Source organism: Oryctolagus cuniculus, chromosome 15 (genome assembly GCF_051225735.1).
Source record: "Oryctolagus cuniculus isolate XC-2025 breed Fujian yellow rabbit chromosome 15, ASM5122573v1, whole genome shotgun sequence".
Taxonomy (NCBI): Eukaryota; Metazoa; Chordata; class Mammalia; order Lagomorpha; family Leporidae; genus Oryctolagus; species Oryctolagus cuniculus.
In genome coordinates this window covers 20,591,973-20,608,460 of record NC_142881.1, presented here as the reverse complement: position 1 = coordinate 20,608,460, position 16,488 = coordinate 20,591,973, and positions in this window count along the sequence as shown.

Below are 16,488 nucleotides of genomic sequence, written 5' to 3'. Positions count from 1 at the left end.
TAATTGCATTCCATTTTCCAATAACAAGTGTTTTTGTATTAATACAAACTTAATGATTAAATTAAATACACTATTAATAATCACAAATGCAAGGTCAGGCTACTGTGAGAATGACTTTGTGGCTTTCTGCTGTCGTGTTTATGCCAACTTCATTCCATCAAGCCTTCTCCTTCTATCTGAGCCAGACTACTGAGCATCTGCAATCTTGCTTGCAAACTCTACTACTATCACACATAGCACCAATACACTGGAGTCAGCAACTCATGTATGAGAATCAAATGCACCACTGGAAATTATTGTTGAGAGCTCTTCAGCAATTATCACAAAATACAGCAGGCTTGCTCATCCTCATCTTGGTCCAAAAAGACTCTAAGTCTTTACTCAATGTGCTTTCCTTTTTTTTTTTTTTTTTTTTTTTTTTTGACAGGCAGAGTGGACAGTGAGAAAGGTCTTCCTTGGCCGTTGGTTCACACTCCAATGGCCGCCACGGCCGGCGCACTGCGGCCGGCCGGCACACTGCACTGATCTGATGGCAGGAGCCAGGTGCTTCTCCTGGTCTCCCATGGGGTTCAGGGCCCAAGCACTTGAGCCATCCTCCACTGCACTCCCTGGCCACAGCAGAGAGCTGTGCTTTCCTTTTTCATTCCACCTACCCATTCACTTCCAAAGATCTCAAAGCAAATGAAGTGCTCAAGCCCATTCATTGGGTAACAAAGAATCTGGCCTTTATTCCAGCTTACTAGCCTGGATTTTCTAAAATCATTGGTATTTTCTGAAGAATAGAAGTGCCTGGTTGTTCAGAATTCCCTTGGATCATATCTGAATTTATGCTAATAAGGTAGGATGACTCCAGATGCGTGCTTGTCACTGGAAAGACCCATTACATGTTTAAAGGTTTGGAATTCTGATCCACCCCAAATGCCAGGGAATTCAAGGAAAGTGGAGAGTGTGTTCAACTACATAACTAACATCAATCAGTCACCGTATAGTGACATTACTGGATTAGGTTGAAACCACTTGCCCATGCACATCAAAAGGCCAAGCCCCCAATGCCACAGTCTTCTGAGAAGTGAAAATTTATTTCAAGGTAGCCAACCAAGGAGTCAGGAGCAATGCTCAAGTTTGACTAGAGATCTGGAGAAAGATTCATGGGTTAGATAGGAGAGAGCTGCTGCATAGAAATGCTGGGGAGGCAAGTTCTACTAGATGAGGCTTGGAATCAGGCAGCCATAGGGCAGTCATGTTCTAAGCAGTGTTACTAAGACAGCAGGAACTGAAATATGATAAAAACTCACTGTTCAAGCACAAAGCAGGGGAAATATCAGGGAAAACAATAAGAAGCATAACTGGTTTTTGAGTTTGGAGCATCAGTGGGAAATCTGGAAAAGAGGACACTTTGACCCAATATTAATATAACCCCAACAAGAACTCCACATGCAGCAGCTCAGTGAAGCTTCCTGATTATAAAGATGATAAACCTTAATTTCAAGGGGAAAGAGCAAAGAAACTCTGCATTTGGAACCTTCCCAAACTTGTCTTCTGCATTTTTTTCATTTAATAATGCCTCATTTGTGGTCTTTATAATGAACTATATAATGTATTATAAATAAATATAAAATACTATAAACTGTATAGAATTAGTTCTGTGCCTCATTCTAACAAAGTGTCAAAACGTGAGGAGACTGCAGGAGCCCCTGAATTTGTCGTCTCCCAGATAGAAGCGCGGGTGGCCTGAGAACCCCTGGAGTGCAGGTAGCTTCTAACTAAGCAGGATTTTATGGAAGACTGAGTCCTTCACCTGGGGAGTTTGCACTAACTCCAGGTGATTAGCACCAAAACTAAGTTGCAGTGCACTTAGGAGGATTCCACCCCCAAAAGGGATTTGATCAACAAGGACAACGCTTTTATGCCTGCTCCCTGTAGTTGAATTCTGCAAGTGTGGACATTTTCATATATTCTGAAAGTTAATCTGTTTTTTGCCTGTTTTGCTTTAAAATGAGAAAGGAAAAGGCTGGCACAAATAAAATGGAAATAAAGCTCAATGACATGTCCAAATGGAATCCCAATTGTAGCACACAAGAGGGAATACATATTTAAGAGGCCAAGGATAAAAGTCATATGACTATAAACAGGAAAGAGGTTGAGACAGAAGAAAGCATGGCTTTTCCGCTGATAGGCGTGGCCACCTTGCCTTCCCAGACTGGAAGCCCTCACTTCCTCCCCCACCCCATGATACTGAGACATAATTCTCAAGATAGCAGTGACAACAAAATATGGCATCTCAGGATGGGAACACAGTGGGGAAGGGCAAGGACTTTGGGGTTTTTCAGAGCTCAGAATGACTCCTGGCAACGGAAAGAATTAGGTGTCCATGGCCCGGTTGTTCAATAGCATGAACCTCAATTTCCTTCTCTATGAAATGCGGATAGTCAACGCTTCCTTACTAGACAGCTGTTAGAAGTAACTGAGACGATGAATAAATAATAGCAAATTGTGCTTGAAACATGGAGGATATTCAGGGCCACCATTCTGCTTGAGGCTGTAGCCCTTTGTCATCCAGGATCCACTTGCCTTTTCATCCTCTGTTTTGGCTCAAAACTGATTTCCATAAAGAGTTTAATATGTCTCTGTATATATAATCCTAAAGCATTTAGAGAACCTAGAAAAAGTATGCACTGACATTGGACTCCAAGACAGACACTATTTTCCTGTTTGACTGACACCTTTCCTGGACAACTCAATAGAGTTGGATTACTCAGGCAGTATTTTCACTGTGTGTGTGTGTATGTGTGTGTGAGCAATTCATGTTAAAATACTTTTACAGAAAAGCAAGGAAGCATTTCTATATTTTGCCAGTTTACTGGTTTGTGTGTTCTTGTTTTTTATCCTAAAAAATGGCTCCAGGCTCTCTCTTTAATCTGCCTTGTTTGGATTTCTTACAAGCAAATATCTGTGATTGTCTCTATAACCAGAGAAGCACCACACTGAGATTCGGAAGGCTTTGTTTTCTCACTTCAGAGTGCCTGTGTGAAGAGTTCAGCGGGCAGAAGTGCCCTCTCCTCCGTGGAGGTGGAGGTGGGCGCGAGTCCCTTGTTGAACACAATCCGCTCTGCAAGCTCGGCTCGGGTGGAAGGCAGTGTGGAGCCTGAGGACTGGGAGAAATGAAAACAAGACTAGGACAGGTTCTGCTTCTGGGTAAGTTAGCTGCACGTCAATGGTCCTGGAAAAGGACAGAGGAGGAAACTATTCCCTGAGTATTGGAAATAAAAATAAAGCCTAGAGACAAGAGGAATTTCTTGACAGGGATAAGCAGACAGTATGGTCAATGGGTAGGAAATATATCAGAATCTAAGAATCCAATCTGTCTGGAGTAGAATACAAGCCAAGAGGCCTTTCTGAAATCCACATGAGAGCGCAATGAGGGGAAGTAACTAACAGGTCGTGGTTGGGGTACTGTGTAGAACTGTGGTCACATGTCCTGCCTCTGGAGCTTGGGAAACTTATTTCAACCCAAATTCTGTGGCTTTCTTTTCACTGGGTAGTTTCTGCACAAGTTATTAAGCCCCAGTGATTCTGGGAATTCTCAGCTCTAAAACTGGGAAAACTACAGTTTGGGGCTTGTGAAGTCATTCTGAGGAAGAAGGAAGATACTGAACAGGAATAATTTTTACTTGGAATATTATAACTGCTTAAAATATTTAGCTAACCATTTTTGAAGGACTACTCTGTCCCAAAGATTATATTAGCATTTTCCATGCAATGCCTTAAGTAGTCTTCCTAATGTCATAATGTATGTTTATTGCATCCATTATGTAAGTGAGGAAACTTGAGACTCAGAAAAGTTAGAAACTGAACAAATACCACAAAGCAGGAGAGAATAGCAGAACTTTGATTAAATCCCAAGTCCACCGCTTTCCAAGCTATACAGCCTTCTGTTATATGTCATACTGAACCCAAGTTCAAAAAGGTAAGCTACTCAATTCTTAAAATGACATCACTTCTGCCTGTCTCCTTAGTAAAAAAAAAAAATCAAAGTAGGTTGGAAAGTTGAATTAGGAAAAAAGAATAAGGTATAAATGTTATTTTGTATTATAACCATTATATATAATGACATATAATATATATTATATGATACACATTAACATTAATAAGATATTTGATTATAAAGGACCCAAAATTCAGAATTTCCTTACTCAAATTTTCCTTCCTCTTAAATCATTGATGGTAGAAATCAGAGGAAACCTGAGGCCTCTCATGTTCAGTCACCGCCCTTAGAGAACAAGCTCATCTACCAGTTAGAAGTTTTCCCACCTCATTCTGTCAGTGGCTATAGCCATTCAGAATTTGGGCCACTCTCTCTACAGTGTAGCAAGGACCATAACCTCTTGAGAGAAAGGAATGCATTTTCACATCTTTTAACCTTCAGATCTTGATCTCCGGAGCCTGGACATGGAAGACACTCACTAAATATTGACTGTGTGCTGAACAAATGCCCAAGTACTCCTCCCATCCCAGGAGTGTTTATGGCCCCATTGATAATTTTCTCTCACTCCTTTCTCCTTTTATATCCAGAAGGCCTCCTAACATTTGAATGATACTAAGGGCAGTCATATTTCTCTCTGACTTCATTCTACAGTTCTTTTCTTTTGACTGCTGTCTGTTGTATAGGAGCATTATTTCAGATTTTCTGTTCTTTCCTCTCTGGATTCATGAGATTAAAACTAATGCAGATGGCCGGCGCCACAGCTCAATAAGCTAATCCTCCACCTGCAGCACCAGCACACCAGGTTCTAGTCCTGGTCGGGGCGCCGGATTCTGTCCCGGTTGCCCCTCTTCCAGGCCAGCCCTCTGCTGTGGCCAGGGAGTGCAGTGGAGGATGGCCCAGGTCCTTGGGCCCTGCACCCACATGGGAGACCAGGGAAAGCACCTGGCTCCTGGCTTCGGATCAGTGCAGTACACCAGCCGCAGCGGCCATTGTGGGGTGAACCAACGGCAAAGGAAGACCTTTCTCTGTCTCTCACTGTCCACTCTGCCTGTCAAAAAAAAAAAAAAAAAAAAAAAAAAAAAAAACTAATGCAGAGTCTCTTCCACATTTTCTATTGAGTAGGCCTGAGTCATTGAGGAGATTAAATTCAAAGGTGAGAGGAAGAAACTGCAAGTTCTGGCTCTGGTGGGTAAGCGGAAAGTAGACAGACCAGCGGTGTTCCTGGAGTCTGTCAAACACTTTTCCTGTGTGCACAGTGTGTGTGCTCCTTGGTAGAGGGTCTGTCTTTGCTCCACGTCACGTGAGAGAAATAGTTACAGAGCATAAGAGCCAAGGCTGCTGTGGAATTCTCTGCCCAAATTACATCAGATAAGCTCACTGTAAGCCTGGATTGAAATTAGATATTCGTGACAACTGCTCTCCCTCCAACAACACAGCTCCACTGTGATTCCCTATCCAAGTGTTTTTCTGCATGGCCATTTGCTGACTCTGCTCTTGATGGCCTAGGGGTGGATGAGGACGACATGGAAATGAGTTCAAGATGTTTTGCTGGCAAGTCTTCATAACATGTCATTTTAGCTCTACAGATGTACTAATATTTACAGATTTAACTCTTAGATTTACTAAGCATAGTTCAATTCTCTGCTGTGATGCTTACAAGTAACATAAAAGCATAGTATCTTAAATTTAATATAGTGGTATATACACAGTGTTCCTAAAAGACTTTGAAGATGACAGAATAAATAAAAGGACAAAGTCATTTTAGTTTAATATATTGGAAGCAAGGACAAATGTATGAGTATTATCCATGTTTAAACAAAACTCTTCTATTATCCAAGTTTAAACAAAACTCTTCCAAGTTGCCCGACTTCAGATAGAGCTCCCTGCTCATGGTCTGGAAAGCAGTAGAAGATGGCCCAAGTTGTTGGGTCCCTGCTACCTCAACCACTTTCAGGTGGGAGACCTGGAAGAAGCTCCTGGCTCCTGGCTTTGGCCTGATCCAGCCTGATCCAGCCCTGGCTATTGAGGCTATCTGGGCAGTGAACCAGCAGATGGAAGATTTTCTCTCTGTCTCTACCCCTCTCTCTGTAACTTTGATTTTTAAATAAATTTGAACTTTAAAAAAGTTTAAATTTAAATTTAAATAAATTTAAACTTTAAAAAAATTTCCTTCAAAGATAGTGCTTTGTAGGTACAGGTCACAGAAGCACAAAAGGAGACTTCCAGTGCCAACAGAGATGGAGCAATCCCATTGTAATCTATCTAATATTAATTGCAACTAAAATCTCTGGGAAAATAAAAAAGCGACTACTTGAGCATGCTGAGAAGTCACTAATACAAGCAGACTGGGGAGGGAAGAAAAGACTTGAAGAAAAACTACTTGAAGTAAATTTATTTTTCTCCCTTTAGTGCCTGGATTGATCTAAAGACAACTCCAGCATACAATTTCATGGTGGGCAAGTATAGGAAAATTTATGAATAAAATCATGTTTTTCTGGCCAGAAGACCAGGAAAAAGAACCCCTGTGACTCTGAGTATTGGGGTTAATTAATGTAAGGTTTTTTTCTCTTTTTTTTCTCTTTACTTCTACCAATTATGGCCCAAAGGCAGCCCTAGCCACAGCAATAGTGGTGGCAAAGAAAAGATGACCTAAAACCTCAAGAGAAAGGCCACCCCTCTCTCAACATGAATTGGGAAAAGGGGACCCTGTGATCCAAACAGTGGAAAAATCTATTGTTTTTCTCTTGTTGCTTTGTGTCCAGAGTATCTCCAGCCATAAAGGACGGTGCAGCAACAAGTGTAAATAAGGTTCCAAAAAAAAAAAATCTCGTCTCTCTAGTCACAGGAATGGAAAATGGAACATTGGGAACACAAGAATGTGAGAGCAACCTCAGGGGAAAGATCTAGAAAAGGGAATCCCCCAATTCTGCTCCGAAATAGCCAGTTCTAGGCTCATCACTGAGTTGTGTGTGCACGGAATGGACTCCAAGCTTGATGGCAAAATCTTTAACGCCGGCACCACAGCTCACTAGGCTAATCCTCTGCCTAGCGGCACCGGCACACCGGGTTCTAGTCCCGGTTGGGGCGCCGGGTTCTGTCCCGGTTGCCCCTCTTCCAGGCCAGCTCTCTGCTGTGGCCAGGGAGTGCAGTGGAGGATGGCCCAAGTGCTTGGGCCCTGCACCCCATGGGAGACCAGGAGAAGCACCTGGCTCCTGCCATCGGATCAGCGTGGTGTGCTGGCCGCAGCGCACCGGCCGCGGCGGCCATTGGAGGATGAACCAACAGCAAAGGAAGACCTTTCTCTCTGTCTCTCTCTCTCTCACTGTCCACTCTGCCTGTCAAAAAAAAAAAAAATCTTTAAAAGCTGAACTGATGTTGAAGTTACCAAGCACAGAAAATTAAATGGAACTCATTAACTGAATGAGACTGGATTTAAATTTCCTTCTAAAACAAACAGAAAAAGCAGAATTCTCCAGAAGATTTTAATAGGATTGAGTCTCATAATATAAAATTCAAATTTTCCCAAACATAATCTAAAATTATTTAAAATAAAAACAACCTATAAAATCCTCAACTCTCAATGAAACGACAATCAACAGATGTTGATATTGTCAAGGACTTTAAAGTAGCTATAATAACCAGCTCTGGGAATAAAGGTAAAAATATTTGAAACTGGTAGAAGGATGTGTAAGTGCTCTGCAGAGAAATACAAACTACAAAAAGAATCAAATTGAAATTTCAGAACTGAAAACTACAGCACCTGGCTGAAAAGTCACTGTCTGGGCTTAACTCAATAATAAAGATGACAGAAGAATGAGTTACCGAATTTTAAGACAGAACAATGGAAATTATCCAGTCTGAAAACAAATGAGCAGAGCCTTAGGAAGCTGTGGGATAATGTCAAAAAGTTCTAATATCTTGTCATTTGAGAGTCATAAGGAAAGATGGAAAAACAGTAGGCTTCTTTAACTGAATAATGGACAAACATTATAAGAATCCAAAGAATTAAGAACTTCTGCAACTTTTGTGTAAATTGATTATTGTGCCCACATTTTCCTTACCACACAATAGGAAAGCATGCATCTTTTGAGTGTCAAAAATATAGGATGCACGTTTCCATAATCACAAATACACTCGATGTCTCCATTGTTCCCACTGGAAAGATTTGATTGATGGCTTCTAATCAAATGTGCAAATAATATGCTTAGAACATTAAAACAGCTCTACCAAAATGATAATAGATTTCCTTTGTGATACATGTAAAACTAAAACAGCAACTTCCCTTGGTGCTTTCACCATAAAGCATCAAGTAACGTTATTCTGAAAGTTGTGTTGCCTGTAAATTTTATAGCAAAGTCAGAAAGGACAGAGCTTGCATAGCAAAGACCCTGGACAGGAGGCTTGTACTTTCTCAGAGCATAGTATTTCCTCCCTCAATCAAGAAAAAAGTTAGACTTGAGACTTGGTGATATGGAGAAAATCATACAACAGAGATATTTGCTGGAGTGTTTGAGTAATGGAGAAGGGGAAATGACCAGTAGTAGAGAAAGAGATATGCTGTTTGAGATGAATTCTGGGCAGCTGTACACTGTATTGGTGGGCTGTAGGAGCACAACAGATGGAAGTCACAGAGTAAACTTTGGGCTTCCTTTGCATTCATCGAAGGTTCCTAATGATCTTTGGGGAAAGCTTTTCACCTGAGCACATGTGTGGGAGGAGCTGGACAAGGAGAGCACGACTCATGCATTAGATATCACTGTCTCCACTGAGAGGTAGAAAAGGTTAAAGAGTTTTAAGGTCTAGAGAAAACACTGAGAATCCAAAAATACATCAATGAAATTTTGAACAAATTCCAATATTACATGTCATATATCCACTTAAACCAAAAACCCATTTAGTAAACTAGAAGACAAAGGAATAATAGAAGAATTTTAAAAGGAGACATATAGAAAAGAAAAAAGCAAAAGGGCAGATATAAATCTAACTATATCAATAATAACATCAATTGTGAATGAATTAAGCAATACGAAAGATGTAATTATCATCTGAATTTTAACTATATGGTGTCTATAAGAACCACACTTTGGATTCAAAGAAACAAAAAGGTTCAAAGTAAAAAGATGAAAATAGACATATCATACAAAAAAAGACCTTGTGTCACCATACTAGTATCAGACAAAATAGAATTTAAGACAAAAAATACGTTGCTGTAGATTAACAGAGACATTTCATAATTATAAAATGACCCATCAACAATTAATAATATAAACATATACTCACATGATAATAAAGCAATGTTGATTTAATATCTGAAAATCAGTTAATCTCATGTAGCATATTAGTAGAAAAATGTTTATAAACTGACAATTGGATAAGCTAAATATGACATATTCATACAGTGCATTTTATTTGACAATAAATGAAATGAAGGAAGAACTGTAAAATGAAGTCATGTGACACTCATCAACTTAACCAAATGGTACAACTTCCATCAACAAGAGCAGGATATGTGGCCATCCTGTGTCTTCTGATATGAACTATAAGAGACACACATCATCTTTGCAGGATTCTTGCCAGAAATGCACAATTCAAATTTAATCAATATCTAACAGTAAGACAAATACAGAATGTAGCATGTTCTGCAGAGTATGGACTATTATGAAGAAAAGGGGGAAAAAGGAAGGAAGGAAGGAGGGGAGTTGAGAGAGGAAAGACGGGAGGCAAGTATGGTTATCTTTTTATAACTATCTATGAAATCTGTTCTCTTTATATTAATAAAAAATTAAAGATTAAAAAATAAAAAGGAGAGTGAAAGTAAAGTTCTAGGTTATGAGAGATTGAAAATACTCAATAGAAAATGATAAATGCATATGTTAAATGTATCCTTATTTTTAAAATAAGTAAGACTAAGTGATTTTGGGTGACAACATTGAAAATTTGTGGTAGGTAGCATATTGGATGATGTTATGGAGTTAATGTTGATTTTACTGTGTGTGGAACTAGTACTGAGGTTGTTTAAGAAAAAAGGGTTCTTGGCCGGCGCCGCGGCTCACTAGGCTAATCCTCCACCTAGCGGCGCCGGCACACCGGGTTCTAGTCCCGGTCGGGGCGCCAGATTCTGTCCCAGTTGCCCCTCTTCCAGGCCAGCTCTCTGCTGTGGCCAGGGAGTGCAGTGGAGGTTGGCCCAAGTGCTTGGGCCCTGCACCCCATGGGAGACCAGGAGAAGCACCTGGCCTTCGGATCAGCGCGGTCCACCGGCCGCAGCACGCCAGCCGTGGCGGCCATTGGAGGGTGAACCAATGGCAAGGGAAGACCTTTCTCTCTGTCTCTCTCTCACTGTCCACTCTGCCTGTCAAAAAAAAAAGGGGGGGGGTTCTTGTTTTGGGTTATGCATATGGACAGATATTGAGATGTTTTTATGACAGTATCAGAATATTTAGGAAAAGAGAAGTATTCACTTATATATGGACATGGCTCTGTGTTTGTATATGTGTATTCACACAAATATACATATATATACAGGAGAGACATACATACAGCTATTGTGGCAATGTGTTAAAAGTGATGAAATTATATGTTAACAGTGTACAAGCATCCAATATATTCTTTTTTCAAATTCCTATGGGTTTGAAATTATCAATACTAATTTATTGCCTATATTAATAGTTTGAGCATTGAATTCTGCAAAAAATATGTCTCATTTATTTTTTAAACTTTCTACAAGATTTGTAAAATGCCCATATCACAATATTTGAAGTATAAAAATAGGAATTACCAACAAGAACAATAGTCTTAACAGGGTTTGCCTTTAGGTTTTGTCTAACTGTAGAAACAGAACATTCCAGAGACACCTGAAATTCATACACAGAGAAAACCTATGTCATTACAGATATCTCCGTTTGTACCATAAAAATCCCAGTAAGGAGAAAGGATACGTTTCTTCTATGATCTTCCTTGGTGCAAGAACGATCTTCTATAATGAAAACTGGCCCCAGGATGGGATTAATGCAGATGAGATTGCCCAAGAACAATACTAATCATAATCTCTGGAGTTTAACTTTTCAATTTTGCAGTATTTGCAAAGAAAAAATCCCCCCCAAGATAAATGTATTAATATTTAATAAATACAAAGCCAGATTACAGTGTTATTGAAAACCAAGTAATTTACATAAAGCCCTTCTATATTTGAACAAACACAGTAAACTGAGTAGCATAGCTTCTCAGACATGAAAAGGGTGTGAATAAAAGGAAGATTTTCAGGCTGCCAAAATGTTTTGTTCCTGGGCTAAATCTGTTGGCAAAAGTGACCAAATTCACAGTTTCAGAGTGATTATCCTTGTGGCTCTTGGACTTGTGGGCATGGATTCTATCAATGACCCAGGAAATTGGCCTTGATATACAGTATTTCATCTACTCAAAGATCAGAAATGTCATGGGAAAATATACTGTAATTTGTGTTTTCTCCCATCTCAGAGCATATAGGGAAATGACTCTTCCTCACATTTGATTAGCTTTGCTGGAGCTATCCCAAAGGTAGGTACATGAGCCAAATAAGTAAGCTAAGAGTTGGTCCTTAGGAAACTGGGAAAGTAGTGTATATATTATTTATATTATATGGGTAGGAAAGACCGTGCTGAAGGAACAAATGAAATACATTGTCGCCATGGTTTAATGTAATCATTTTATTTCTGGTTCACAAAATGTCCAGTTCAGGTTGGAGAGCGCTCTGCTAAATTGTAGCTTCTCTGTGTGAACCATGGGGACTCTGTGGCACTATATCAAACAGAAGACAGAGAAGTACAAAGTACCAAGAGTTGTTTACAGCAGTCAACTCTTGAAGTGGCTATAATCCCTCCTACCAATCTTTTCTTGGCCAGAACTCAGCCTTTGGGCTTCAAACCCAGGACAAATGAGGCTGGGAAAGGCAATCATCCAGGAAAAGGAAATGATGGGATGGGGGCGGGGGTAGATTGCCTAGTATTGCTTCCACCAGTATTCTCATTACTGGGATGATTCCCCTTACAGGTTAAACCCACTTGGTACATACAGTCAGTTTTTCACAAATATGGGAAGAATGTGGCGAGGAGTGACACCAACATAGAAAAAGACAAGGTAAAGACAGAAGAGCTTTTGTCCATCTCAGTGTTATAGACAATGTATCTTGTCATGATTCTGAGCTAATAAATAACGTCTACCTCCATTTTCTTCCTCAGTTCAGTTTGAGTTGAATTTGTACCTTTTGTAACGACCTGTCCTAACTAACTCAGAGTCCTCAAAAATAAATTCCGTTATTGCTGAGGACAGTCTATGTTTGCAAACCAATCATTTCAAAAGAGGACTCAGTCTGTACCTTTCCCCCATCTTATGTATTGTCATTGCCGTGCAGTTGAGTAAATTAGGAACACCACTATCTCCACGTTTTCCCCTGCCATTCACCGACTCCAGCATGTCTTTAACACGCTCTGCTTCACCAAAGCTTCTCTAAGACCAGCAATGACCTAAACTTTACTTTTGGTGGGTACTTCTAGATCCTTATTTTCCTTGATCTCCTAGCAACATTTAACACTTCTAAGAATTCCCTCCTTGCTGCAACTCTCATCTCCCTTGGCTTCTACTAGCCCACACTCTATTGGTTCTTCTGCCACCTCATGAGCTGCTCCTTCTAATTCTTTTTTTTTTCCCAGCTTTTCCTTCCCTACATGACTTTAATTTGATTATTTAATGGCTCAACCTTATATACTCTTTTTGATCTATATCTTTCCATAAATAACCTTTTGATGGAAATCCTACATTTGTAACCCTAGGCAAAAATCCTCTTCCAAGTATCAGATTGGCATAAACCCTAAATTTCTCTTCTTCAATGATTAAAATACGTACAAAGAGGCAGGTTTTTGACCTCCTAGTTAAGACACTGGTTGAGATGCCTGCATATTGTACAGCTTGAGTTTATTCCTAGTTCTGGCTCCTAACTTCAGCTCCCTACCATTGTGGACCCTAGAAGGCAGTTGTGATGGTTCCAATGGTTGGATCCTTGCCATCTATGAGTGAGATCTTGATTGAGTTTCCTGCTCCTGGCCTCAGCTAAGCCCAGTCCTGGCCACTGCAGACATTTGGAAAGTGAACTGGTGGATGGGAAAGCATGCTCACTCTCTCTTTCTGTCTCTCTCTACATAGAGAGAGAGACATTATACTGCATAAAATAAGCTCACAAGGTCAAAGAATGGAACACATTGCACTACCTTAGTCTAATGACACAACAACGACACAAGTTTACAGATATTATACTGCATAAAATAAGCTATACAGAGGGTACATATTTTATAATTCCGTTTGTTTGAAAATAAAGAAATGGCAAAACAAATTGATGATTGAAGTCAAAATAGCGATTATTTCAGTGGAGGTTACTAACTGAGAAGAGGCACGATAGAGCTTCTGGTGTGCTAAAAAGTTCTATATTTTTATATGAGTGAAAATCACAAAGTTATTTACATATGCAGAAATTCCATCAAACTGTGCATTTACAATTAGTGGACTTTTGGGATTTTATATATCTTTTTATTTATTTATTTAATTTTTTGACAGGCAGAGTAGACAGTGAGAGAGACAGAGAGAAAGGTCTTCCTTTGCCATTGGTTCACCCTCCAATGGCCGGCACGATCGGCGCACTGCGGCCGGCGCACCGTGCTGATCCGATGGCAGGAGCCAGGTACTTATCCTGGTCTCCCATGGGGTGCAGGGCCCAAGCACCTGGGCCATCCTCCACTGTACTCCCTGGCCACAGCAGAGAGCTGGCCTGGAAGAGGGGCAACTGGGACAGAATCTGGCACCCCGACCGGGACTAGAACCCGGTGTGCTGGCGCCGTAAGGCAGAGGATTAGCCTAGTGAGCCGCGGCGCCAGCCTCTCTTGATTCTAACTTCCCATGATTCTTGGCAATTCCTTTGTCTGATCACATCCAGAATTTTTCTCTTTTGCCTCCTCGCCCCCCCCCCCCCACCTCTCCCTCTCCCTCTCTGGTGTGTTTGGAGTAGTCAGCTAGATCTGACTCTACCTGGTTTCTTCTATTTTTGATGCATTAGTAAAAGTGCCTTGTTTTACAGCACCATTTGTTGAAAATCTTTTTTTCCATCACGTATTTCATGGTATTTAGGCTGAGAAAGAGAGCAGTGTTCAGGGCTCAGCTTGCCACAACTTATTCCCCAAACATATATACATTCACTTAGGACTAGATTAAATGTTGTGTTTAACTTGATTTAATAATTCTTTTTAAGATTTAATTTCAATTTTAATGTTCTGTTAATATAAAGAGAACAGATTTTTGCATTCCATAGGTAGAGTTCCAAGAATACAACCATACTTCCCTCAAACCCCACCTCCCCCCACCCCCAATCTCCCTCTTTCTCCCTTCTCTTCATCAGTTTTTACAAACACATAATTTTAATCTCTATATTCAAGGATATTTGCCAATCATTATAATATTCAAAAAGTAAGAAGTATAAAGACCACAGTTCCACAGGAGTATAAACGTGAGCTAAAAATGACAATAATATACCAAAGTGATCACTTCATTTTATACTTTTTTGTGTTCCATATTAGCTGCTACATATCAGAGAAAACATGATACTTGTCTTGTTGAGATGAGCTCATTTCACTAAGCATAATGACTTCCAGTTACATTCATTTTGTTGCACAAGATAAGATTTCATTTTTTATGGCTGAGTAGTATTCTATAGTGGATATATACCACATTTTCTTTATCCAGTTATCTGTTGATGGAAATCTGGGTTGATTCCATATGTTAGTTATTGTGAATTAAGCTGCAATGAACATGGAGCCACAGATAACTCTTTCATATGCTGATTTCAATTCATTTCAGTAAACTCTCAGGCATGGAATGGCTGGGCCATACAGTAGATCTATTTTGAAATTTCCGAGTAATCTCTATAATGGCTATATTAGTTTACATTCCCACCAACAAAGCACATACCATACAGTTAGCCAAATATGTGTACTTTGATAGAACTGATGATAGAGTATATGCCTGGTATGATTCCAGTGTTCTCAACCCCATCTCATCTCTTCATCACTAAAAGTATTTTGGTCTATTGGCCATTTGTAAAGAGTGTTTTTTCCCTTCTGTCCTAGTAAAGAAGTCAATACTTCTAACTTGATGAGTTCAGAGTTTTTTTTGTGTGACTCAAACTTATAGTTTCTCTGAGATAAGAGATTTTTAATGACTGCTATTTTCTGGGACTTGAATAAACATCAAATGTTGATGGGAAAAAAAAGCTGACGGATACATGTAATTCTGAGTGGATTCTGAGAACACAGGAAAGTGGTAGGGAAGCACAGCTGAATAGAAATAGAGGAAATTGAGTCATAAAGCAGGTGCAGTAGCTCTCTGACAACAAGGGTGACAGGAAGGTACCAGGAGCATTGAGACTCTATGTATCAGGCAATCTGGACAGGGAAGGGCTGAGAATGGTCACAGATCCTATAATTTGTTAATGAGCAGGATTCTCTCTGCCATTTGTATGGGTTGGCCTGCAGAGCCAAAGGCATTTCTTTGCTTACACGGTGACAATAGTCAAGATGAAGAGAACAAAAACACAGAAATCCACATGTCTGATGCCACCATAGTATGTGCCAGACTAAGACTTAAATAATCTAAGATTTAGATAAGCCTTGTATTATCTGGTGAGGTTAGTCCTGGGTCTACTTGCATTCTACAGATGAAGAACGAAGCTTATAAATACTGAGTGCCCATATTTCACATCTATGGAATGGTTTTTATTTAACTATAAATCAATCTTACATTGTGAATATAAAAAGATTATTATTACTTAGTTCAATTGATAGAGTTGGACCCAAAGCTGTGCTTCTGGCACACATAGGATGGGTACTTTCTGCAGTGAGCAGGTTGCAGACAGCAGACATTCTAATACCTTTATCCAGCCCCTGCCTTCTGCTAGCTGTAGGTATTCATAGAGTGAATCTAGCACCACACAAGTGGACCCTGACTTTGAAACCTAAACATGTGTGTTGAGAAGCAGTTGCAGTAGAGCTAGGGATAGAAAAAATAAAAAGCCAGTCACTTTAAAGCAGAAACTAAAAAGTTTATGAAAAAAATTATATTAAAGTCATCAACTTTCTCTTGCTTAAGGACGAAAACTTACAGCGTGTTGGAATACTATTTACTATATTACAAGTGAATGCTAACAATCATCTATTTCTTTGCTCTTGTCATGTTTCTGCCTGGGGTATCTATATTTGATCACAGTTCTTTTAATGGATTAAACTAATAAACATGCATATGAAAATTGCAATACCTGCAGATATAAAGTCAAAAGGAGACATGAAATGCACCGTCTAAAAGAATTGCTATTTCCTTTTCCAAACAATCATCATGGAAGTCAGTTTGGCAAGGGTGGCGTTGATTTATGGTTGAGGACATGGAAATGTATTGGGAAATTAAGTGCAACCCAATTAATACATAGAAAAGTC